Raw genomic sequence first — 24,909 nt, 5'->3', positions numbered from 1 at the left:
GAGGCCTCATGGTATGCAGGCGGTAGTAACCTCAGTAGGGAGGTTTGCCTTCATCTGCCCAAACCCCACAAACTTAAAATGTGAATCAAATTCCATCACTGAAAAGAAAAAAATCCTAAAAACATCTAATAGCCAAAAAAGGTTTAGGAAAATGTGAGTGCACACCACATGCATTCAAAAGTCAACCGCAGTGAAAACTTCACGTCAGACAAAGGGAATACCTAGACAAGGCAGAGGGAAATACACAAATCCTGACGCCTTGTTGATGCTGAGTGATAAAATAAGAGAGAAATAAAATAGGTACTTTTAACTCTGAGCCAAAACTTATCCTGAATGGCTGACTGACTCATCGGTGTAGTTTTGGGTTTTTTTTCCCCTCTTCTTCTTCTTCAGTAACCTTAATGGAATTAATGGCTGAGCCATTGTCTTCTAGGAGTGTGGTTAATTTCTAGGATCTGGATTGGAGTAGTAACAACCATGGCATGTGCGAGAAATCATACACTTTTCTGGAGACATTCCCTTGTCAGAGTCACTGTTTCTATTTGATTCAGGACTTTTAAGAATTTATTTTTGTCTTTAATATTTTATCATTGGTTTATAACATTATATAAATTTCAGGTATATATCATTATATTTCAATTCCTGTAGAGACTACATTGTGTTTACCATCCAAACTCTAATTGCCATCCATTCCCCTACACATGTGTCCTTTTATCCCTTTCACCCTCTCCCCTCCCACCTTCCCCTCTGGTAACCACCAATCTGTTCTCTGTGTCTGTGTGTTTGTTTGTTTGTTGTTGCTGTCATTTTTTATCTTCCACATATGAGTGAAATCATATGGTATTTGGCTTTCTCCATCTGACTTATTTCACTTAGCATAATGTCCTCAAGTTCCATTCATGTTGTCACAAATGACAAAATTTCATCTTTTCTATGGCTAAGTAGTATTCAATTGTATGTATATACACTGCATCTTCTTTATCCATTCATCTGGTTTTAATGTTGCTCCCAAAAGCCTCTGAGATGAATTAGAGGAAAGTATGAATAAATTAATCCTAAGGCCTATTTTAACCAACACAAGCATCTATTCTAAAGAGTTACATAGTGCACATCAGAGAAAATCAGAGCCAATTTCTTATCCCCACAAAGAAACAAGAGTTCTATAAAATATTTCTCCCTTTCCTTGTACTGCTAGATAAACCGTAAATGTCTCCAATCCTCAGTCTATCTTAATATTCTGCTTCAGTAATAAATCTACTTCCTCATTTCTAATTTTTTCTTACTCCAAAACTGTCTCTCATTGTGTCTTAGTTTTTCAGTGTCAGAGAATTAATGGAACACAATTTGCTGACCTGTCCTCAAACTTCTTTAAAGAGTTGTTTTAAATACTCTCATTTTTTCACCTCTCGTTCTCTCCTCAAGACACTTTGAGTTTCATCATCTCCTTGTCACCAAGGCTATTATTTTTCGATCACCAGTAGCTTCCATGTTGACAAATCCCAGTGACTTCCTTTCTGAAACAGTATTAATCAACTTCCCACCATTATTCGAAGCAAGAGATAGCTCATGTGTTCTTGAAATATTTTATTTTTCTTGTTCCCAAGATCTCAAAGTTGCGCCTCCCCTGCCTTAGTTTTCATTTTTTTAAAATTTCTAAGCACTTTTATTTAAGAAAATTTGAATTATATCTATACATACACAAATACTTATAAGCACATTAAATACTGCTTTGCCAAGACAGCTAAGCATACTTCACAACTCTTAACACTATTCTATATGGAATGCAAAATACCCTTATCTGAACTAACATGCATCATAAAACAAATTTAATATATTTCAGAATAAAGAAATTGGAAATCTGTAGGAAAGATGCTAAGATAGAAGCACCAAAAATCAGCTTAGTAGATATTGACCACATTTATTTTATATCTTTATAAAACTAGAACCTACAAATAATCTTAAGTAAATTTTTAAAGTACTATAGTTTTGCCCTGATGCCATTAGTAACAGTGACATAAGATAATTGCTACTAAGTTAGCCTTAATTTCTCATTTGCAAGACAAAACATTAATTCAGTTTTCTACTCAGTTTATAATTAAGTGCCAGGGATCTAGAAGTCTCGTTCAAGTTATGTGAGTTTTTTTTAACTTTGAGTTATCTTCATATGTGAATATCTAATAGGAAAAACAGAAAATGTTGATTTAAAATCTTAATCCTACTGCTTAGTGCATGTAATAAAAGTTAATGTAAAAAGTTACTGTTTATAAACAAAATTTACATATTTATATTTCCCTTTGTTTAGCTTCCAAAATGAACTTTAAAACCAAAGGTATAAAAATCTTTAATTTCCTTGCTAGAAGGTTTTTTTCCCTTTCAGGCTTGCTTTGGTGTTCAGGATCTCCAGCGATAAATGTAGTCACTCATTTCCGCATACCGTAACGATGATTTCCCCAGTAATAGTATTTGACTCAATTGGTCCACAGTCTTAGGGTGTCGTCCATAATTAGCAAGCTCCTCATGAACAGTCTCCTTATCCAGTACTTTATCCATGGGCAGGCAGATATTAAATAAAGCGGTTGGCTCATGTCTATATAGTCCTTCAGAAAACAACCTACTGCGTGAGTATTTGAATAGCCCAGTCACAGAAGGTAGAAAATGAGGCACAATAGGACCCGTAATCTCCAAACTAACTGATCTCCCATCCAGAAAGAGTTAGTGTCTTCTCATTTATACTGCATGCATTAAGTATTTGCATTGTGGTACCTTGGAAAGCCATAAGGATTAAGAAGGTGGGTGGAAGTCCTGTCAGGGACCCAAGGTAGCAATGAAACTCTTACAGCAAAGACGTGGATTCCATTCGCCAATACAACAGACCCAGGCGTGTGATCCTTTTGTATTCATGTTTCTCTTTCCATAGCTTGACAGAGAGTATGTCTGCTTTTTTTAAAATTTTGTCTTGCACACCTATCTCTTTAAGCCAGGAAAAACTTTCTTCTCCATCTTCATCATCTTCATCACTGACTGCTCGTTCCTCCTGTCCCTTTGTTCTTCTATTTATGACCATTTTCTTTTATTAAAGGTAGAGAAAACGTAGTACTTTCATTTTTCCATACCTTGTCTTACACCTCTAATTGTAGGAGGTATGACAGCCATGAGGATATCATTTCCTGCTAATCCTGCTGCATGGAACAGGATAGGAAGCTCATAGATATAAATGTAGAAAAGGGATAAAGTTTTGTCTTCAGCAGATTATACAGAGAATTAAAGCTCACAGACGAGTTATTCATTAAAATATGTTGCACAGTTTCATCATTTGCCCAAGGACTTGTCTTTTCCGCTATTTTTCTATCAGTTCCAACATCGGGGAACAGTGGTAGCCAAGGCAAGGCAGGGTGGAGCCAATAGATAAGACACTGCTGGAATGTACAACGGAGCTCAGGGAAGAGTTTCAGATCCTGTGTACTTTGAGGCAAAATAACTTCTATTGTCCTACAATGCTGGACAATACCGTGAGCCTTTCCCTTTGCTTTCAAATGATCTCTCAGATAAAGTTGAGAAGAGGTGAAAGGAGTCAGGTTTTAATACTGCAGTCCACGGGTAACCCAGTACTTTCTGAGGATGGAATATCAGATCCGAGAATGATACATCTGGAGTCTAGAGTAATTCAGTAACTCTTTCACCCTCTGAGATCTGTTTATAAATATTGAGAAAAGCAGGGACTCAATCCTGTTTCGCTTTTCTTTACCTTCTACTTTCTTTCTATAAGTACTTACCTGTGGTTCACATTGTATTTCAAAGACTTTCAAATTTATCTCAAATCCGTGAGTCTTCTATATTCAATCACCTACTTGATACACTTAAACGAGAAATTTATTTTTCCCCAGATTTGTTCCTTTCCCAAACACCCATTTTTGTTAAATTGCACCCATTTCAGCCAATTGTCATACCTAAAAATTAAGCCATTTTGATATATCATTCCTTTTCACTCCCCAGTCCATATTGCCTTTAGTTTCTATTGATTCTAATTAGGTAAAAATTTTTTTTTTGAGGGAGATTAGCCCTGAGTTAACTTCTGCCAGTCCTCCTCTTTTTGCTGAGGAACACTGGCTGTGAACTAACATCCATTCCCATCTTCCTCTACTTTATATGTGGGGCGCTTGCCACCACATGGCGTGCCAAGTGGTGCCAAGTCTGCACCTGGGATCCAAACCAGCAAACCCCAGGCCTCCGAAGTGGAATGTGCACACTCAACTGCTGTGCCACTGGGCCACTCCCAGAAAATATGTCTTCATTGTGCATGTTTATCTGTCTATACTTCTCTAGCACTCATATCCAAGGATTTGCACTCACCTATAGATTACTCTAATAGCTGCCTAACATGTCTCTCTCCTTTCACTCTTTAATCTTTAAAGTCAATTGCCCATCCAGGGGATAAAGAAATGTTTTAAAGATATATATAAGATCAAAGTAACAGAAGCTACAAGAAGAATGTTTTGTTATAGAGGAAATAGAAAACTACATCAAATGATGCTGACAAGCTGATAAAGATGTTGACAGACTAGCAAGCATGAAATTTGGCAATAGGAGTGTCATTAGTGATCTTGATAAGAGCAATTTAAGTGAAACGGTGTAGAATGGAATGAGTTATGAAGAGAAAGGAGGTGATAAACTGGAGAGAATAACATAGTCCTTTCAAAGAGATTTGGGTGAAATAAATAAGGAAATGAATAAATACTTGTAGTGAAATGTGAAAAAAGAGAGCGATTTTGCATAAGTGCGTTTATGTGTGCAGATGTGATTGTGTGTATATATTTCATTATAAGGGACATTAATATATGTCTGTGTAATGATGGAAAAGTCTAGAAAAGAGAGAAACTTGAGACGCAGAAGAGAGAAATGGAATGAGGAAACTGAGACTTGAGTTCATGATAGCCAAAGAAGCTAATTCTAGAAACAAAATCATGGAGAGGAGAAAACTGATAAAACTAACCTCAAATTATGCTAGCTCACCCCTCTTCAAATATTTGCTTACATGTAAACTACTCATATACGAGGTGAGACACCAAGAATTCCAGCAGAAAGAAGTAGTGAGGAGGCTGAAGGCTAAGCAAAAATTTCAGCAGCCATGAGCTACTGGTAACACAGACGACGGGATCCATAGCACACAAAGGCATAGGGAACTTGAGAAATATCCCAGATGTTCAAGAGAAACACAAGATGGTCACATCCTGAATGGACTATAGCTTAGGTTTAATGGGAAAAATAAACCCACCAGTCTGAACAAAGTTTAAAACCAACTCTGAATGGAGTTTAATCTGTATTGTCTGTCTACTGGAGAAAAAACAGTTCAATAAAAATATAGAAACTAAAAAAAAATGCTGAGACGTGAAAAACATTCTAAAATCTGAATGATAATTGTAAGCATATACAAATTTGCAGAATTTACACAACCAGGCTTGCTGACAAATAATGAAACTATAATAATTAAAACAATGTAGTATGGGTTCAAGGATAGACAAATTAACCAATGGAACAGAATAGAGAATCCAAAAACAGAAGTTCAAAACTATAGTCACCTAATTTACAACAGTTACTTAATTTCAGTGGGGAAAATATGATCTTTTCAATAATTTGTGCTGGATGTATTGACTGTCTTTGACTGAAAAATATGAACTTTTACCCTTAATTCACACTGTACACAAAAATTAATTCCAAATGTTTGGTAAAGAAAATCCGAAATGTAATAAAATAAAGCTTGTAAAAATAAACATAAAGAATATCTTTATAAACTTGGGGTAACTTGGGATAAAGTTTTCTTAATTAGAATGTAAAAGGCATTAGCCACAAAAACATAATTAATCAAATGGATTACAATCAAATTAAGAATTTCTGTTAGTGAAAATACCCAATTAAAGGAATAAAAAAGCAATTAATGGTATTGTTATTCCCTTCCTGAAAAACACATGCAGTTTTTGGTAATACATATATCCGATGCTGTGTAAAAATATATTAAAAAAATCCTAATGTCCAAAAGAAAAAGACAAAGATAATAAAAACGAGACAGAAAAAGACAATTCACAGAAAAGTACTATTTAAATGATCAATAAACATAAACTTGCTTTCAGTGTAATTATTCTTTAGAAAATGTAAGTTAAAACCAACGTGTTGATTTTGACTCCTAGTGACCCTGTGTACAGCAGAGCAGAACCAAGCCCTGTCTTTTTGTGCCATCTTCTCATCTTCCAGCTCTGTGTCAGACAATGCTCCATTGCTATTCATAGGGTTTTCATGGCCAATTTTTTTGGAAATGGGTGACTGTTTCTTCCTAGTCTGCATAGGTCTGGATGTTCCGCTGAAACCTGTCCACCACGGGTGACTCTGCTGGCATTTGAAATACCAGTGGCAGAGCTTTCAGCATCACAGCAACACATAGCTGACATAGTATGACAACCAACAGATGGGCAGTGTGGTCCCCTGACTGGGAAATGAATCTGGACCTAAGCAGTGAGAGCACTGAATCTAAATAGAAATACAAAAATAGAGGCAAATAGAAATAGAAATAGAAAAAAATAGGATAAATAGAAAAAATAGCTACAAGCAAAACATTGATGGATCTCACAAATACCATGTGGAATAAAATAAGTAAGAAATTCCAGATCAGGCAAAGCTAATTTCTGGTGATAGAAATAAAAATAGTGATTATATTTACCATGGGAATTGATAGTGCCACAGAGGGAGCATGAGACAGGATTCCGAAACGCTGAAAATGTTCTATCTTTTGTTGGAAGTGGGGGGATTGCACGGGTATATAGCAAACACCAAACCATACACATAAGGTTTGTATACTGTCTGCATGTATGCCGTACAGCAATTGAAAAACAAGCAAAGAAGCAATTGAAAAAAATTTGCATATCCTATATTTCCCTTGGATTAGTCAGATCACGACAGCTATTTGAATTAAGTATAGCTGGATAGACTGGTTTATTCCTCCTTTTATCACATGCAAACAAGCCACTAAACCCTGACCCCTAGAAAAGAAAGAAGTTTGTCTTTGTTGCTTGACGTATTCCAATTTTTGAGCAGTAAGATTTAACAGATATGATCAAATGATGTGTATTTTCCTGACTGAGTCTTTTGGGTAAATATTCTTTTACCTGTTAAACCTCAGTTTCACTCTATACAGTATGAATATGAATAACTTTGGAGATAGAAAACACCTTACCTCAAGTGTTCAACTTTATCCATTTATTAAGTCTGTGAATTTAGAATCACTCATGGAAATCTCAGCAGTTACCCTAATATTGGTTAAATAATTGTCAGATTATCTACATATTTGGTAAAGTGACCTCTAATATCAAAATTAGTATCTCGTCACAATTTTGGGCAACTTGTCTGTTATAGTAAAATCGAATATGCTTGCATGATTTCTGAACATCTAGTTGCTCTTACGAAGTGTATAATTTGCATAAAATTTAAGGCTAGTGATATTCAAGATAGAGAATGAAGGCAAGAGACATTTCCCCAAACCTCCCCAATCTAAAAGTCCCTTATGAGGTAGGAGCTCTGGACGTGATTTTTAGTTAATCCATAAATCCACAGATCTATGACAATGATTGCAGACAAGTCCAGGGCTCTTGTATACATCGCTTAAGTCCTCCTGGAACTACACGGAAGTTGCCTTGCAGTGTGAACCCTGATACGTCCACTGGTGTGACAGTTCCAAATTTACTTCTTCCAGTAATGAGCTGCAGAAAGAATATATAGTAGGAATGTAGAAGTCTATTGGGGCATGGGGCCACATTGCACCTTAATAAGTGGGAAAAAAAATAGTCAATCACTATTCTCTCTGACCTATAGAGACGCTGCCATTCCCTGCTAAATCATACGGATTTAATGTTTTCCGATAACAATTCAAGGACTGGATGTAACATTATCTAACAAATTAGGCAGATCTCATGTGATTTCCAGTAATTCATTCCAACTCAAACTTTTGCTTGTGTACTTGTCATTAGTCGATGTGCCTCTGAGCTGCTCTCACACAAGTGCTATTTTAATTCTACTTAAATTATTTTTCCCATCCTTGACAGCAAATATACATAGCCTCTCAAACTCACATTCAAAATTAATATAATTTTAGACACAAAGGGTACTGACCCAGAAACTTTCAATTTTCATCTTTTTTACCTTCCTCCGGGTTCCCTTACCACAGTGTCCAGTTGACATCTTTTATCTAGAACAAGACGTATATGATGTGTTCCTGTAGTCTGCAGTGGGATTCAACTTAAAGGTCAAACAAAGCTTCCGGAAGTGTCATTTGGCAAGTGTTTGAGGTTGGGGGAATTACAAATTGTACTTGGATTTGACCTATCCTGTCCCCTACATTTCTTCACTTCATCATCCCAGTTCCCTACAGGTCACCAAAACCCCTTACGTAATGCTGGTATTAATCATGCTGCCAAATCTACAACGAAAGTGTCTTGCATTTCTACGACTCTCATTCTCTCTAATTCAACTGTCTGGAACAGGGGATATGTTTAGTTATGCCTTTTCCCTCAGTGCCACTTTGTATGCCTTCAGAGGAATGTGACTGTCGGTTGCTCAAGCTTCCTTGGAGAGATTGGGAGATGGAAGAAGTTTATCTCCTAGACATGCTCAATTAGTCTTACAAGTGTAACAATCTCTCCTGTAGGACATTTTCCAAACACTTCCTAGGTGTGGCATTCTGGTTCCTATCTGCACTCGTGCTGCATACCCAGGCAACACTCAGGCTCACGTAGTTAAGATATCTTTCATTTGTTTTCTTCTTCTACAATGCTTCAGTTCTTGTAGTATTCTCGTTATATTTTCTTTTAAATTTCACTTTAAAATTGTCATCTTATTTAAAATATGAACTTCCTTTTTTTTAAAAAAAAAAGTTGTATAACTTAGGTTAGGCTTAAACAGTCAAAACTCCAAGAGAGTATCCCATTTTTAGTGAATGTTTCTTAGAGCCTTTACAATGTCCTAATTTCCATTGTTGTCCTATAGCAAAGCAAGAACTATGAGAGAGAGAGAATGAGAGCGAGAGGAGGGAGGGAGAGGGAAGGAAGGAAGGAAAAAATTTGAAGCGGAAAGTTGTCCAGGCTACCAGGGCACGTTAATTGTTAGGGCCCTTTGATGGTTGTCGCATACTTGAGTTAGTTGGCTCCGACAGCATTGGTTTTAGTCATTTATTTATTTTTGTGAGGAAGATTGGCCCTGAGCTAACATCTGTGCCAATCTTCCTCTATTTTATGTGAGATGCCACCACAACATGGCTTAATGAGTGGTGCTAGGTCCGTGCCTAGATTCTAAACCCATGAACCCCAGGCCACCACAGTGGAGCACACAAACTTAACCACTACACCACTAGGCCAGCCTGTAGCATTGGTCTCAAAGGACTTTAGGAAAAAATGGGTATGTAGCATTGTAGGGGTCATGTGCTTCCAATTTACATGTTTTAGATAACTCGAATGAATAAAATTTTATTATGCAATTTATACCTTTGTACCTATTGTACCTGCAATACAAGTTTATTTGTCTGACCCTTATAATGTATGCATTTCAAAAAAATTAAAATCAGCACAACTACTTAGTATAGACTAACTATAAAATTGGTTCCTATATTGATATCAAAATTAACTCATTATTAGAAGAAATGAATCACTGAGATTTTGGAAAGAACAAAACAAAAGTCAGTAAATCAGTGTCTGCATAGGGAAATGACTTCAGTTGGAGGATACGTAGCCCATTTAAAGTGCTTGCTGAGCAATCACCCCTTTAATTTGATGAATGTAGACAGTAATTTGTGATGATTTAAGCCTCGAAGTTCTATTTTTCTCTCAGATTCATAGAGTTTGTTTTACTTTAATATTTGGGTCATTGCCTTAATTCCCCATTTAACATTACTTGTGAAAAGACATTCCTATTTCTAAAGGGTGGCCTTTTTACCGAACTTCTTTCCACTACAGACTTTAACCTTTAAGCTCACCATGTTATGGCACTATATGTAAATAGCCACCTTGATACTGACATTTGGCAGGACTCCAGAAAGAAGAGTTGCGGGAACACAGTGAACTGAGCTTTCGTTCCTTCAATTTTAAGTGTATATTGTACTGTAGCATCATTTCTCCTGGAACTGGAAAAAATATTCTTGGGTATTTTTTTTCAGTCTCTCTCTCTCTCTTCCTCCTTCTCTTCCTCTCTTCTTTCTTCCTTTGTCCTGTTATATTTTGGAGTGCAGTTTAAGAAAGACTCAATTATATAAAAAATTTTGGACTTCTATTTGCTCAGGTCTTCATATTATTTCCTGAGCTACGTTTTAATAATTATACAGATTAGGTCATAAATTGGTATTAATTTGACATTACATTTACTTCTTTATTAAAGGTGTTTAAAATATGACATTGAAGTTTTTCGTTAAAAACTTAAGCACCTATATATTTATATCATCAAAATTGATAAAAAATAAAAATGGGGCTTAGTAATTTAATTAAATGTGAGGTTTTTGGTCAAACTAATATTCCTCAAAAAATAAAATTTTGTTTTATATTAGATTATGTTTTATAATGGCATACTTATGTGGCATTGGTCTTTAATCCTATTCAGTTTAAAATTTTCTTCTTGCAAAATTTTTATTGCACCACTTTTTGCCTTTCTGATTGATAGATGTGTATGCATTGAGGACAAGAGTAATGAATTAATTTTTACATTTAATTTTCATGTAATTACTAATGATAAATAGAAATAATTAGGATGTCAAACTTAATAAGCTTAATTTTAGTTTTCATTTAACTAAATTTGAATTGTCTATCTTTATTTTGAGACAGAACAACAGGAATATTTTCTTTAAAGTTGTTAAGCAAGATTTTGCAATATCTAGTTTATGCTTTAGGGGTCCAAGTTGATCACTTTGGTCTATTTTTATGAGAGACTCGAATCTTCTTGGAGGATATCTACTCTGAGAAATATAAAAGTAAATAAAGCTATGTTTGATATAGCTACACAGATTATGCATCCTCAAATCCTTGAATTCCTCTCTAAACATCTTTTCCTCTTGTCTATTCAGCCATTATTCCATGGTGAAACCCTAGATTTTGTCATTATCAGTAATAACAACATTCATAGTGCCCAGTATCCCACACTCCACTTGCACTCATGACGTTCCAGTGCATCCCCTCTAGTTTTCCGGTATTTGAATCCCAAAGGTTTTTGGATAAAAATATATCCAAAATGAAACAGGCAAAACTACCAGAATTCTTAGCTGTCTTCCTCCCCTCTTGATGGAATGATGAGACATCTACTGTCCTGTGTAAGGCCAGGTGCTCTTGTGTACTTGATCCAATGCTTGTTTGATTATTTGATCACATTACTTACGCAGTTGTTCCTGTTTACTTCTTTGTGATTGACTATTTCATCTTTATGGAAGCAGTCCTGTAACTGTACAAGCCAATACATGAAAAAACAAGAAGAAAAAGCAAATCCCTCTGATGACCCTACATCTTCTCCTATTGACTCATTGACTCCTCTTGCCTATTGACTCATTTCTCTGCTGATTTTTACAGCTATAATATTTCTATTCTCTTCTGAATCCACTCTGAACAGGCTTTTGTCTCCATCATTCTTCTCAAAGAACAGTTAACCTCTAAAGGTTGAATCCAATGATCATTTCTCAGAAGTCATCTTACTTAGCCTGTGAGCAACATTCAACACAGTTGATTCTCCCAATTAAGGAAACACAAGCATTTATAACAAATTGCCTCTGTCCAAAGCCCCCTTGTGGTACAAGATATTCCTGTCCAATTATCCCTTTGTTATGGCACAAGATACTTTTCCCAACTCCGTTTCCAAGGCTTCTTATGGCATGAGATAGCCTTGCCTAATTGTGTTCTATGGCACAAGATAACTCTGCCCACAAGATCACCTGTGTCAAAAGAAATCTCTCTGTACAGAGTAAATAAGAACCATCTACCCACAATGAAGTGCAATTCTGTCAAGAGATCCTTCATTCTACTTAATAGAATGTGTCAGATGCAGAGTATTTACTGGTCACTTGCTATTCGTGAGAAGACAGCATAAACCCCTTTCTCAGCTTTCCTCTGAAATTAGTTTAGTGCCAGATGATTGCATGCTGGTCAATATTATGTGGGAAGAAGTATATGGAACTCTGCAGGTATAGGAATAATGACCCCTACACGTGATATTCTATATTTTCTATTACTCTTTGTGATGGCTACATAGGCCGTGTGTTTAAGACAATGGCATCACAAAATGACAGGGACAAGAACACCCGGTCCATTTCTTGGAGAGTCTGCAACAGATTCTGAACTGTGAATTAAGAAACATTGTTATGTTAAGACACAGAGATTTGAGGGTTAATTCAGTCGCCAAATACATAAAATCTCTCATACTTTCCTCCAGATATTGACCCTCACATATTTAACTGCCATCTGAAATTCCACTCTTGGAAATCTAATTAGCATCTGCAAATTGAAATAACCAAACATAATTCTTGATTTTCACTTTTTCCAAAAAATTAGTTTTGCCCACAGTGTCCCTTCATTTTATGTACCCTTTAGACTAAAAACTTTGAGTTGGATTTGACTCTTTCTCTTGTGCTCTCATCCTATATCCAGCATAATCAAATTCTTTTGGCTAAAACTTAGAATATTTATAATCTCAATCCAAACAGTTTCTCTTCCCATTGTTATCACCTTAACCACATTACCTCTTACCTAGAACATTGCGATGGGCTTCTGACTGATATATTGTTTTTTCAAGTTTTTAAAGATTATTTTATTGAGGTCACACTGGTTTATAACATTGTATAAATGTTACATTGTACATCGTTATATTTCAGCTCTGTATAGACTGCCCAGTGTTTACTACCAAAAGTCTAGTTTCTATCCGTCACCATTTATATGTGCCCCTTTACCACTCTTACCTTCCCCCCACCTCTGTCCCCTCTCATAGCCACCAATCTCTTCTCCATGTCTATGTGTTTGTTAATCTTTCACATATGAGTGAAATCATGTGGTATTTGTCTTTCCCTATCTGACTTATTTCACTTAGGATAATATCCTCAAGGTCCATTCAAGTTGTCACAAATGGCACGATTTTGTCTTTTTTATGGCTGAGTGACATTCCACTGTATATAAATACCACGTCTTCTTTATCCACTCATCTATGGTGGGCACTTAGGTTGCTTCCAAGTCTTGGCTATTGTGAATAATGCTGCGATGAACATAGGGATGTACATATCTTTTTGAACACATCACACTTCTGACTGAATCTCTACAGTGAGTTTTCATCTCTTTCAGACTAGCATCCATACCATAGCCTAAAAGTGTATGCTGGATTTAGCTCTGATGTCATAAGGAAACATTGCTGGGAGTCATGGAAAAAGATGCGACCTAAGAATCGATACCCATTTGTATCAGGTGGTAGAAGATTACTGAAGAGGGCAGCAGGCATTCTTTCACTCTAAAAGATTCTGTAAGACTGTATGAACTGTATAGTTTCTCTTGCTTCTGAATAGATAGTTCCTACAGACACATAATAATTAATATTGAAGATATTGGTACAAGGTCTCAAATAACTCTATTTCTAACTTGTTTGTGGTATTCCTTGTATTTTCCATGATATCCAGGACCAACGTTAAATATGGCAGAAGCAACAAAAATATCAATTATCATGATGCAAGATTATTTGGGAGATATATAACTAAAAAGAAAAACAGTGTAAATCTTTGCATGTGATGCTACAGGTATAAAAACATATTTATACGGGCTACAATAAGTAACAATACTAGCTTTTGGAAATTTGGTGGCTTGTGTAACCATTATCTGATGTGGACTCTAAAAAAGGTAGAGAATATTTTCTCACTTCTATATTATCAAAGATCATTTTAACTTAGACTGCAAAAACCAAATTGGAAATTTAATTGCTGCTCATAATCTAAATGTCAGTAGTGGCAAATGGAAGTTGGTGATATGTATGGTCTGAAAAACATTTTACCCACTGCAACTAATTTTTTTTTTATTGTTCTAACCACATGAATGAAGAGCTTAACATACCAAAAAAAAACAGTGTTGAGAGAAAAATTATCAGGTCCCTGTTTCTAATGAGAGTTGCATAGTTGGATTGTCTATAGCTTTGAAATTAAAAATCTAATATCTTTTCATGTACAGTTAAGTACAGTTGCTAAGTAAAATTGGCCAGTGATGTAATAACTAATTTTGGCCATTCATACAAACACACACACATACATACATGAACTTATATTTCAGAAATCATTTAGCCTTACACCTGGAAATCACTTAGTGAAGATGTAATTCAGGCCTCTGTCATGCAGCTGGAAACAACTGTGAAATACAGATGCTGTAAATACAAGATAAAATCATGGAAACAGATTAAAACTACCATTCTCATTTTGTAATATCAAGACAAAGCCTGGTTAATTTGGCTTTGTTAATACATATTAATAATTAAATCTTCATCAGTTAGCTCCTATTTAATTCTCTCAACTGGCTACAGGGTCTCATTGTTTTATCAGGCTATATCACCATCTTATTTAAAAAATAAAAATATTGGAGGCTAGCCCTGTGGCCAAGTGGTTGGGTTCTCGAGCTCTGCTTCTGTGGCCTGGGGTTTGCCAGTTCGGATCCTGGGCACGGGCATACGGACATGGTTCATCAAACCATGCTGTGGTGGGTGGCAACCCACATAGAGGAACTAGAATGATCTACAACTAAGATATACAACTAAGTACTGGGGTTTGGGGGAAAGAAAGAAAAAAAAGAGGAAGATCAGCAACAGATGTTAGCTCAGAGCCAATCTTCCTCACGAAAAATAAAAAAAATAAAAATATTTATACAAAATCAATTTAATTACTCTTGTGGAAAATATCAGCTGGAAGAATCAGAACTAAAAACAAAATAGATACCATGACTATAGATCCATTACAAGACACTATCTTGATATTGGCAGGAAGATAAAAATCAAAGATAAAAATATACATATTACTACTGATACTAGGTACTAATAGTATTATACCTAACACATTGAAAGCTCAGGTGCCAAGTACTCTTCCAAGTGGTTTATGCTGATTATATGGAAATTCCAAGATGGTCCTTAGGTGGCAGTTTTTTTACATGTGGTATGGAATTTATAATTAAGTTTTTCAAAGATACACAGCTGGCCAATGAAGGAATTAGATTTCAAACCCAATTATCATATACTGGTTTTCTTTATTTGTAATATTTCTAATATTTTATTGATAGAAATAATTTCTGACTTTGGTCGTGGAGACATTTGGCACCGATGATTTTAAGATTTACTTACAAAGTGTGCCTCAATGAGTTTGTATTGCTGTTTAATTGTTCCTTCAAACAATTAAATCAACTGGGAATCCTGACACTTGTGACAATGGCTGACATAGTTCTGAGCTCCTATGGGCTTTGCTTCATCTGGTGCAGTGATCCTCAGACCCAGCCCTACAGATTCTGATTCTATTTGGAGTGAGGCTTAAGTACTGGCCTGTGTGTGTGAGTATGTGTGTGTGTGTGTGTGTGTGTGTGTGTGATGACAAATGGTAAAGGTATGTAAAAAAAAGTCCAGATAGTTGATTATATTGTTAACAATATGTGTATCATATATACATATTATATTTGTAATACATTATATATATATGATTAACAATATGGTTTAATGATATAAACAGTTAAATATCCAGATATTAATGCAGCCAGAGTTGGAAGCCACTGATTTAGAAATTTAATTTGAATATTTGTTACAGTGCTTACATTCTGGTAACAGGATAAAAACGATAAACAGGTAAGGTACCACATAAATACCTGAGAGTGGCATTGATGATTTGTATATTAAAAAAAAAATTGTATGTGCCAGGGAAATATGTATGGTAGTGGATGGAAAACTAGACTTCTGGTCGTGAAGCTGAAATATAATAATGTACACTTGAAATTTACACAATGTTATGAACCAATGTGACCTCAGCAAAGTAATTTTAAAAATTCATTCTCTAAAATAAATTATATGTATAAGAAACCCCAAAGTCTTTCCAAAGTGGTTGTATATTTTTACAATTCCACCAGCAATGCGTGAAGAAAAAAATCATCCCATATCCTTGCCAAGAATAGGTACTTTCAGTCTCTTAAATATTATATACCCTTTGGGTGTAGTGGAAGCTTATTGTAATTTAATTGGCATTTTCCTGATGATTAAAGGTAATGAGCATACTTTTATGTGCTTATAAGATATTTCTGTATACTTAGTGAAGTGTCTCTTCAAAACTTTTGCCCATATTTTAACTCAACTCTTTGTCTACTTGAGTCATATTGTTTTCTGTATATTCTAGATACAATTTTGTCATACATGTATATTTCAATTAATCTCTCCACAGCAAAAGAAAGTATATTTATTGTCTAGTATAGTAAATAGAATATATTCTTCAAGAGCAAAGAAAGGCATGTTTCCTGCCCATTTTAAAAGATCCAGGTTTCCTAAGCTCAAGTTCTTCTTTTATAATGAAACACAACACGGCTGCTGTTGTCTTTGGACTCTCTTTACCTTGCCCTATGGAAATTTGGCCTTGGGAGGTTGGTAAAAATTGCTGATGATCTGGCTACTACCATTTCCATGAGGAGTAAACTTCTCTTCATCTCTGTCAAACTCAGGAATCTCTTGTCAACTACCAGCATGCATGAAACCATGGCAGCCTAACTTGTTGGCTTGCAAGTACTTTAAAAATCTCAGACCTTTTATAATTTTTGACAATGACTTCAACTGCATGGAAGCTGCTTATGACATATTTAGATTTCTCCATCCAAACCTCTCTTCTGGACTTATGGATATTTCCAAAGAAATTTAAGGAAAAATAATACAAAACATTTTTCAATCTTGTCTTCTGGAAGATTCTGGTACCAGTTAAAGAGGTCTGATGCTGCATGGTAACCCAGTATTTATATGGTTATGTTGGAAACAATGGAAAAATCCTCCCAATGATTAGAATGTCAAAGTAGATGTTGGTGCGTGCCTTCCTTAGTATAGAATATGACCAGAGGTAAAATATACATTTATTTATAGCCAGTAATTGTTTGATGTATGGTCATGGACTCGTTGACTTGGAGATTAGTGACAGTTTTATGTCAATAGTAACATAGGTATTTCGAGCATATTTTGTGTCCTATTTGAATGTACACCAAAGTTTACCTACTATAGAGGAGCATCTTGGTAATCAGGAAAACCAAATATTCAGTCTTTGTATAATTGTTATCTTGTTTTCTCAGCCAGACCATACTTGTTCATTAAATCATATCTAGCCACAATATCTGTCACCATTTCTGAGTACCCTGTCAATGGTAGAGACCAGTGCTGAGCCACTAATATGCCATCTCTCCAGGAGAGAACAAACTAGCTACCTTGTAGCTGGTTGATTACATTGCATCTCTTGCAAAATTGACAAAGCGAGCATATTTTTCTTTATTAGAAAAGTGAATTAATCTTAATATGGACTTACCTTCCTTGCTTCTGATCTTCTGTCCACATTGTCACATGTGGATTTAGTGAATATCTTATTCATTCTCTTGCTACCTCACACAACATTGCTTTTTTTTTGAGAAAGTTTAGCCCTGAGCTAACTACTGCCAGTCCTCCTCTTTATTGCTGAGGAAGCCTGGCCCTGAGCTAACATCCGTGCCCATCTTCCTCTACTTTATGTGTGGGACGCCTACCACAGCATGGCGTGCCAAGTGGTGCCACGTCCACCCCTGGGATCCGGGCCGGCGAGCCCCAGGCCGCCGAGAAGTGGAATGTGCTCATTTAACTGCTGTGCCACCGGCTGGCCCACAACATTGCTTTTGACAAGTCGATAATTGTACAGCAAAAGAGGCAATGAACAACACCTTGTGGTGGTTAGTGGTCTTTCTGTATACATATCATCTAGAAAGAGTTGTAACAGAATATTGACATATCAGTTATATTGCTAACCAGGTAATAATCACTTACGTGTTTAGGCACTAATCTATAAGAGGACCATGCATTTGGAATTTGAGTCTAAAATATAGTACTTTTTTCAAAGCCAGAACTCAGATATAAGAACCAACAGATGCAAGCAGAATGCTCTCTCACTGCAACCCTTAATTACACTCTTAATTTTCCTTAATTCTCCTTAATTCTTATTCCCCCACTTTTGCCTTCCTATGATTTAAATGTTTTCTCCAAGATAGTAGCTCTTCCACCGTGGAACACAGCAATGATTCCAGTGAACTAGAGATTAATACTACTTCCTGTCCATTTTGATCTCTTCATACCATCTGGCCATTGGGGGTTCCTTATACCACTGAAGCATAACCAATGGCTGTGGTGATTGATCCTGAATATCATGAAGAAATGAGACTGCTGTGGGGGAAGGAGATATATTTTTGGAAAGCAGAAGATTCTTTGGGGCACCCAGAGATGGCTCCAGTGATTGACAGATTTTGTGTCTTCCCTTTTGGGGAGAAGGGCAATTATCTGTTCTTTTGCACAATGATGTTTGTATCATATAAAGTGGAAACATGATACTTTTGGTTATTATCGTTTCTATACTTTAACGTGTATAGAAGGATGTGTTTGAAAGCTGAGCATCTAGAGAGACAAACTGATTGTGTAGGATGCTTTCTTTTCTTGTTAAAACCTACCATTGCCTTCTAATATCTTTTTGTGTATCTAGTATCCCAGGCTCCCTTGACTGCAGGATCCCAAATTCAAATCACATTTGTGAGATTTGGAAATTGGAAGAAAAGCAGAAGCTATTATTCTCCAACATCTTCAAAAATTGCTAAAGGCTTGGGCAGATGGAAGAAATGATGCTTGCAGTAGCTTCCAGGACAACTGTAGTGAATTGCCTTTTTAAGTGATGCAGGCAGCTGGACCACTGGTAGTTTCTCATGACTTCTATACTTCCAGATCTTCTTCTATGATTCCTCATGATATCTGTTCCCCACCCCTTTGCACTTGTTTTGAAACCAACAAATTTCCTCAATAAATCCCATTTTATTAAAATACCTGGAGTGTTTTCTGCTCTTATAACAAAACCTTGATTAACATATCAATCATCAATCTATTTTAGGAAATTAATGGTTTCCCTTTGAATTATGTATTAGTTCTTTTTAGATTGCTTAGTAGGGACAAATATCTGTAGACCTGATGATCTGTAAGTTAAGATATCATTTAAACAAAAATAAACACAATTTCTAATTTGCAAAATTTGCTGAGTGTCATGCTGAGTTCTATGCACAAAAATCTCTATTTTACTGTATATGTTAGTGATTTTCAAACTCTTGGGTAGATCAGAATCACTTGCAAGATGCATTAAAACAAATTTCTGGGCCTCACCCTCTGATTAATTTTCAATAAGTTTGGGGTGGGTTGCAAGAATTTGGATTTCTAAGAAGTTCCCAGGTAACGTCAATGCTGCTGGTTCAGGGATCACTTTTGAGAAACACTGCTCTTTCTCTCTATTTTAATTTAATAAATATTTAATGGATTATTTTATATTTTTTTAGCAGACCTTATATTTTCTTTTTTTTTTTTCTGATTCAGACTTACTGTCTGTCACTAATTCCTCAAGGGCCTCCTCAGCCAGCTCATTCGCCCAAACCTAATGGTCTCTGATGTAAATCTTTGCATTATCGACCAGTTATTTTTATGAAACAGCTTTATGGACATTCATAAATATGAAACTCTCATGTTAAACATGAATTTTGAAATGATTTGTGGTGAACAAAGTTAAGCATAAGAGAAGAAAACAGAAAACTCAGTTTGGAAACCGTGCATATGTGTACTTCTGTTGTGTATATTAGTTTTCAAACTTGGCTCTAATATTCTTTGACATCTCTCCCCTTAAGTCTGGGCTTTGAGATCAGCCTTCAAAGAAGTATTTCTTTGAAGCCTAATCCACTATTTAAATTGGTCAATTCAATTCAACAGTCAATAGATTCATTAGGTGTTCCTATGACCAACTGATTATTCCTGTGAGTGTATAAGTTGTCCTATACCAGTTCAATATCCTTTAAGGAACCTTTCTAATTGATACTTTCATTCATAAATTTCATTTCATTTCAAGGTGGAACAGAAAAACTGATCAATTTTGTTGATCACAGGCAACATAATCTTTAATAGTGTTTAAATGTAATCTTTAATAGTCTGATCCACCACTTTTCCATTGTCACCCCCAGAGTAAATTTAGTTAATGTATCTGTTTCATCTCTCTTGTATAAATGATATTATTAATTACTAAATTAATTTCTAAAATCATTATTAAGTATTATTAATACATATAATGCTATAAATGAGTAGATAAAAATGCTGAGAAATTTAAATAAACATTAGTTGCTACATAAAAACCCAATCTGATCAGATGAGACTTTAAATATAAAATATTGTCTGGATTTTGTAATTTATTTTCTGATTATAAGAAGGAAATACAGAAAGTTATAAATACAGAAATCTGGTAGTGGATCCTGCATGCCATGAGATTATAAACATATTTTATCTCAAATAATATAACTTTTTTAATTACAGGATTTGTCAAATTTAATCATCACATTTTTCACATAAATTAAATATTTTCTGAATCTCTCAAAAATAGATATCTGGGAAAATTGAGCCTGGATGATAAACTCACACCTGGCTGCGTTCTTCCAGAACAGCTGCCTCTCTGAAAGGGCCTCAATTCTCCAGTACATTATCTGCAGTCAACTTCATTTATTTTCATGATTGTCTCAAATTTCTATGTATCCACATTTTGAAAACGTGATGTGAGAAGTTTAAATGTTTTGGGTCAGATTCCATAGAAGCAGAGCCTAAGACAAAGATCCAAGTGCATAAAGTTTGTTGGGAGAGGGTTCTTCAGGAAGTGCCTACAGCGAGGAAGTAGGCCAGAACAGGAAAGTAAGACCGAGCTGAGCAAAGATTTGGTATCACATAAAGCCTAGCTTTGGCCCTATCCACTGAGGGACCCCTCTGGAGCATCAACTGTACCAAAGAGTTACCCCTGCTGAGGGTCTGGTCCAGCCTTTGTAACCCACATCAGGTAGCCATTGGCTGCGGGCTGCTCATGGGCGTGGAACTTCCCTCTTGAGGCAGCTCCATTCAGCAGAGGACAATTCTCTAGAAAAGAGGTATCTATGAGACTTAACAGCTGACAGAATGGAAAAACAGAAACTGTTGAGATTATGTTTGTTTCCTTATTTGCTTTAAGACAATACCTTCTAGTGAGGAGAGTTCAATTTACTGTTTAAGAGTATAAACGCTGAAGCAAATCCTTAAATTAAAATTCAACTCTGCTACTTAGGGATTGTTAGGGGCAGGTTAATTAACCCCTTATGTCATACATTTTTGAATCTGAAAAAACACAGATGATTTTGGAAGAATATCTTTATCACAAGGCGCTTGTAAAGGTTAAATAAGATCATAAATGTTAAGAATTTTGAACTGTTTGACCTGAATTAAGCAGTACATGAATATTGTCCATTATCATTATTATTTTTAATTCTTTATGAAAATATGTGGGAAGATAGGCGGGTAACTAGAAAGTGTATTAGGTACTCCACTCAAAAAATAGGAGAATTCCAAATATTTTCTTGCAAACTACTTTTATAAGTAAGAATTAACTATATCAGGTGCCTTTTCATATATCCATAAATATAATAATTTTGGTCAATTTTCCATAGATAGTAACTTTGATTATTTTCTATTTCAGCAACTGTTAACAATGTTGTCATAAAATTTTGCATGTGATTATTATGAATATAGAAATGTTATTCATTTTTATTAAATACCTATAAGTGGAATTTCTAAAAGAACACATATTTTAAAGTTTTAGGGGACTTTTATCAGATATTCTTCTAGAATTTTGAACATTTTACTATAAATAACTATGTATCAGAATGATTGTTTCTCCTCAAAATATACACTTGTCCCGCAATATACACATTACATATATATTTTTTACTTTTTGTAAATGTAGTAGGATAAACATATATTTGAAATTTCAATATTGTTTTTGATCTTTTTTACTACAGTGATATTGAATATCGTCCTATGGCTTTCTATCCTCTTATGCAAATGTATAAACTTTCTGATTCTGTTGTCTATAATTATAACTAATCATTCTCGGTTTATAAATTTTTAAGAAATTCTACATATTACTATGTTGACAATTATATATCCATTTAGTAATGCCTCCCATAATTTTGAAAAAAAATCCCCAAAATCTTTACTCACATATCCCCTACCGCCAGCCATTTCCCTTTTTTTGTGAACAGCATATTTCTTCCAATGTATCTTTTTATACCTACTATCGCTAGTTTCTCACTTCTATTCTCTGTCTTAAGTATAGATAATTTTTGACTTTTTATGGTGAAGGTAAAGAGTATGAAATATTAAGGTATAGCTTAATATATTTATTATTAAACACTTCTGTAATTACCACATGGAAAGAGAAAACATTATCAGAAACTCAAAGCTCCTCTTTCGCTCTATCCTAACTTCTATGTAACTACTCTGTAGCTCTTCTTTCGAGTTTTTTCGCCTATGTATTTACACCTAAAATTACAGTTTAGTTTTGCTTATTGATAAACTGGACATAAAGGAAAGCATGAAATGAATTTCTTTGTGCCTGACTTCATTGATTACATCTGTGAGATTTTATCTTTGTATACAGCTTGAAGGAGTCCCTTATTTTTTATTGCTAAATAAAATTGCATTATATGAATATATCCCAGTTCATTCTTACATTATATCATTGATTGACATTTGTGTTGTTTTAAGGTTTAGCTACTTAAAGTTTTCAGAACTGTCTTGTACATATTTTTTGGTGCAAATGGGCATCCATGTCAGAGTATGCACATGTTCAACTTCAGTAGATATTCCTGAATGTCAGTAGTTATTTTTACCAAGTAGTTGTACTGATTAACTGTTGCACCAAAAGATCCATTGATCCATATCTTCATGAATTGTTTAGATTTTCAATCTTCGATATTTTAGTCATCAGGGTAGGCTCGTAACATTTTTTCAAATTTTAACTTTCCTGATAAATAATGATGGTGAGGCAATTTTCATATCAGACTTTGGGATGTTCTCTTTTTAAAGTGGCTGATAACATCTCTTGCTGATTTTATTGTTTGATATTTTCCTCATATTGTTATCTGTCTATTTTGTTGATGATATTTTAGTTAAATAAGTTACAAATACATTTTCAAAAGCATGGCTTTTATTTCCACTTTCTTCTTGATCTTTTGATGTTTTTGATATTAATAGAGTTCAGTTTATTAATCATTTCATTTGTGGGAAGTGATTTTTTGAGTATTGGTTTAAAAGGATCTACAGGTCAAGAATGTATTTTTATATATTATTATATACAATTTACATGTACAATTTAAATTTGAATTTAGACAAACAATTCACTTAGAATTATGTTCGGGCAGAAGAGAGGAGTCAGGGTTTATTTTTTATATGTGAATATTCAATAGCCTCAGTATCATTTATTGGAAAATATTTTGTCTACTGCTCTATTCAACTAATTTTTTTTTCATTTATTCATGTCCTAATTTACACTCTTAATTACTTCAGATTTATAATAATCCCTGATATCTGGAAGAGCAATTCTTTTCTGTTTTCTATTCTTTAAGAATATTTTGGTTGTTCTTGTTCCTTTTTTTCCCTTCTATGCTTTAGAATCTACTTATTAGAGTTTTTGTTATGATTGACTTGAATCTTAGATTAATTTAGTGACAATGAGCATCATTCTAATATTCAGGCTTCCATATGCATGATATATTTATTAACCAGATATTTTTTTCTTAATTTCCCTCATTTGTGTCTTATAATTTTCTTTGTATGTATCTTGCACATTTTGTTGAATATTTTGGATGTTTTATGTATTTTCCTGAAATGTGAATTTGTATGAATTTACATTCCCAAGTCTTTGTGGTTTTATGGAAACTCAGTGGAATTTTCTATTTTGATCTTGTATCCTATACGATTTCTAAACTCAGTTTTATATCCCTAAATGTGTCTTCAGATTTTTTAAGTGTTCCACATCTTCATATTATACATCCTCATGAAAAATGGGAGCTTTATTTCTTCCTTTACTATTTTTATAACATCGTTTCTTTTTCTTGCATCGCTACACTGCCTAGAATCCTCAATATTGAATCAAAGCGATGATAATCAGTATCTTTGTCTTCATTATTTTTGCTTGGTACTTATATTATTTTAGTACTTTTAAAAACAAACATTCAATTTCATTTGCTCCAGTGCAGTTCTATTTCATCAATTTTTGTTTTGATCTTTTTATTTTCCTCCTTCCACAAATTTTCCTAACTTCTTAATATGAATATTAGCTCATGAACTTAAAACTATTTTTCTTATTTAAATTTGCCTCTACAGTAACATAATTTACTTTGGCAGCATTGCACACATGTCGATAGGTATTCCTTGTTTTGTCATTCAGTTAAATGTCATAATTTCAATTAGGATTTTTTTTAATGGTTTATTTAATTAGGGTATTTTGTTAATTTACCAAACTATGGGTATTTTCTAGTTACATGTCAGATGATAATTTCAAACTAATTGTTTTGTATACCAAAATGTAAGCTGTGTGATTTTGAACCTTGTGAAAACTGTTGAGATTTGCTTTATGACCAGTATATGATCACTTTTTTTGCAAACATACTGTATATTTTTTAAAAGAATGTGAATCTGATGATGTTGAAGCTACATCTCCATTATTCTCCATGTAGTTTTGCATTAAATTTCTGAAGCCATATTAACAGGCATATCCAAATTTAGAATATCTTGTTGTTCTATTAATTACCAATATGATTT

The 24,909-nt window shown here is 34.6% G+C and overlaps 1 pseudogene; it reads right to left on the bottom strand.

Moving 5' to 3' along the window:
* Positions 1–2,391: 2,391 nt before the first annotated feature.
* Positions 2,392–24,909, bottom strand: part of LOC124231535 (protein downstream neighbor of Son-like) — a 107,329-nt pseudogene continuing 84,811 nt past the window's right edge.

This window comes from Equus quagga, chromosome 21 (genome assembly GCF_021613505.1).
Source record: "Equus quagga isolate Etosha38 chromosome 21, UCLA_HA_Equagga_1.0, whole genome shotgun sequence".
Taxonomy (NCBI): domain Eukaryota; kingdom Metazoa; phylum Chordata; class Mammalia; order Perissodactyla; family Equidae; genus Equus; species Equus quagga.
This window is presented reverse-complemented; position numbering and strand designations above follow the sequence as displayed.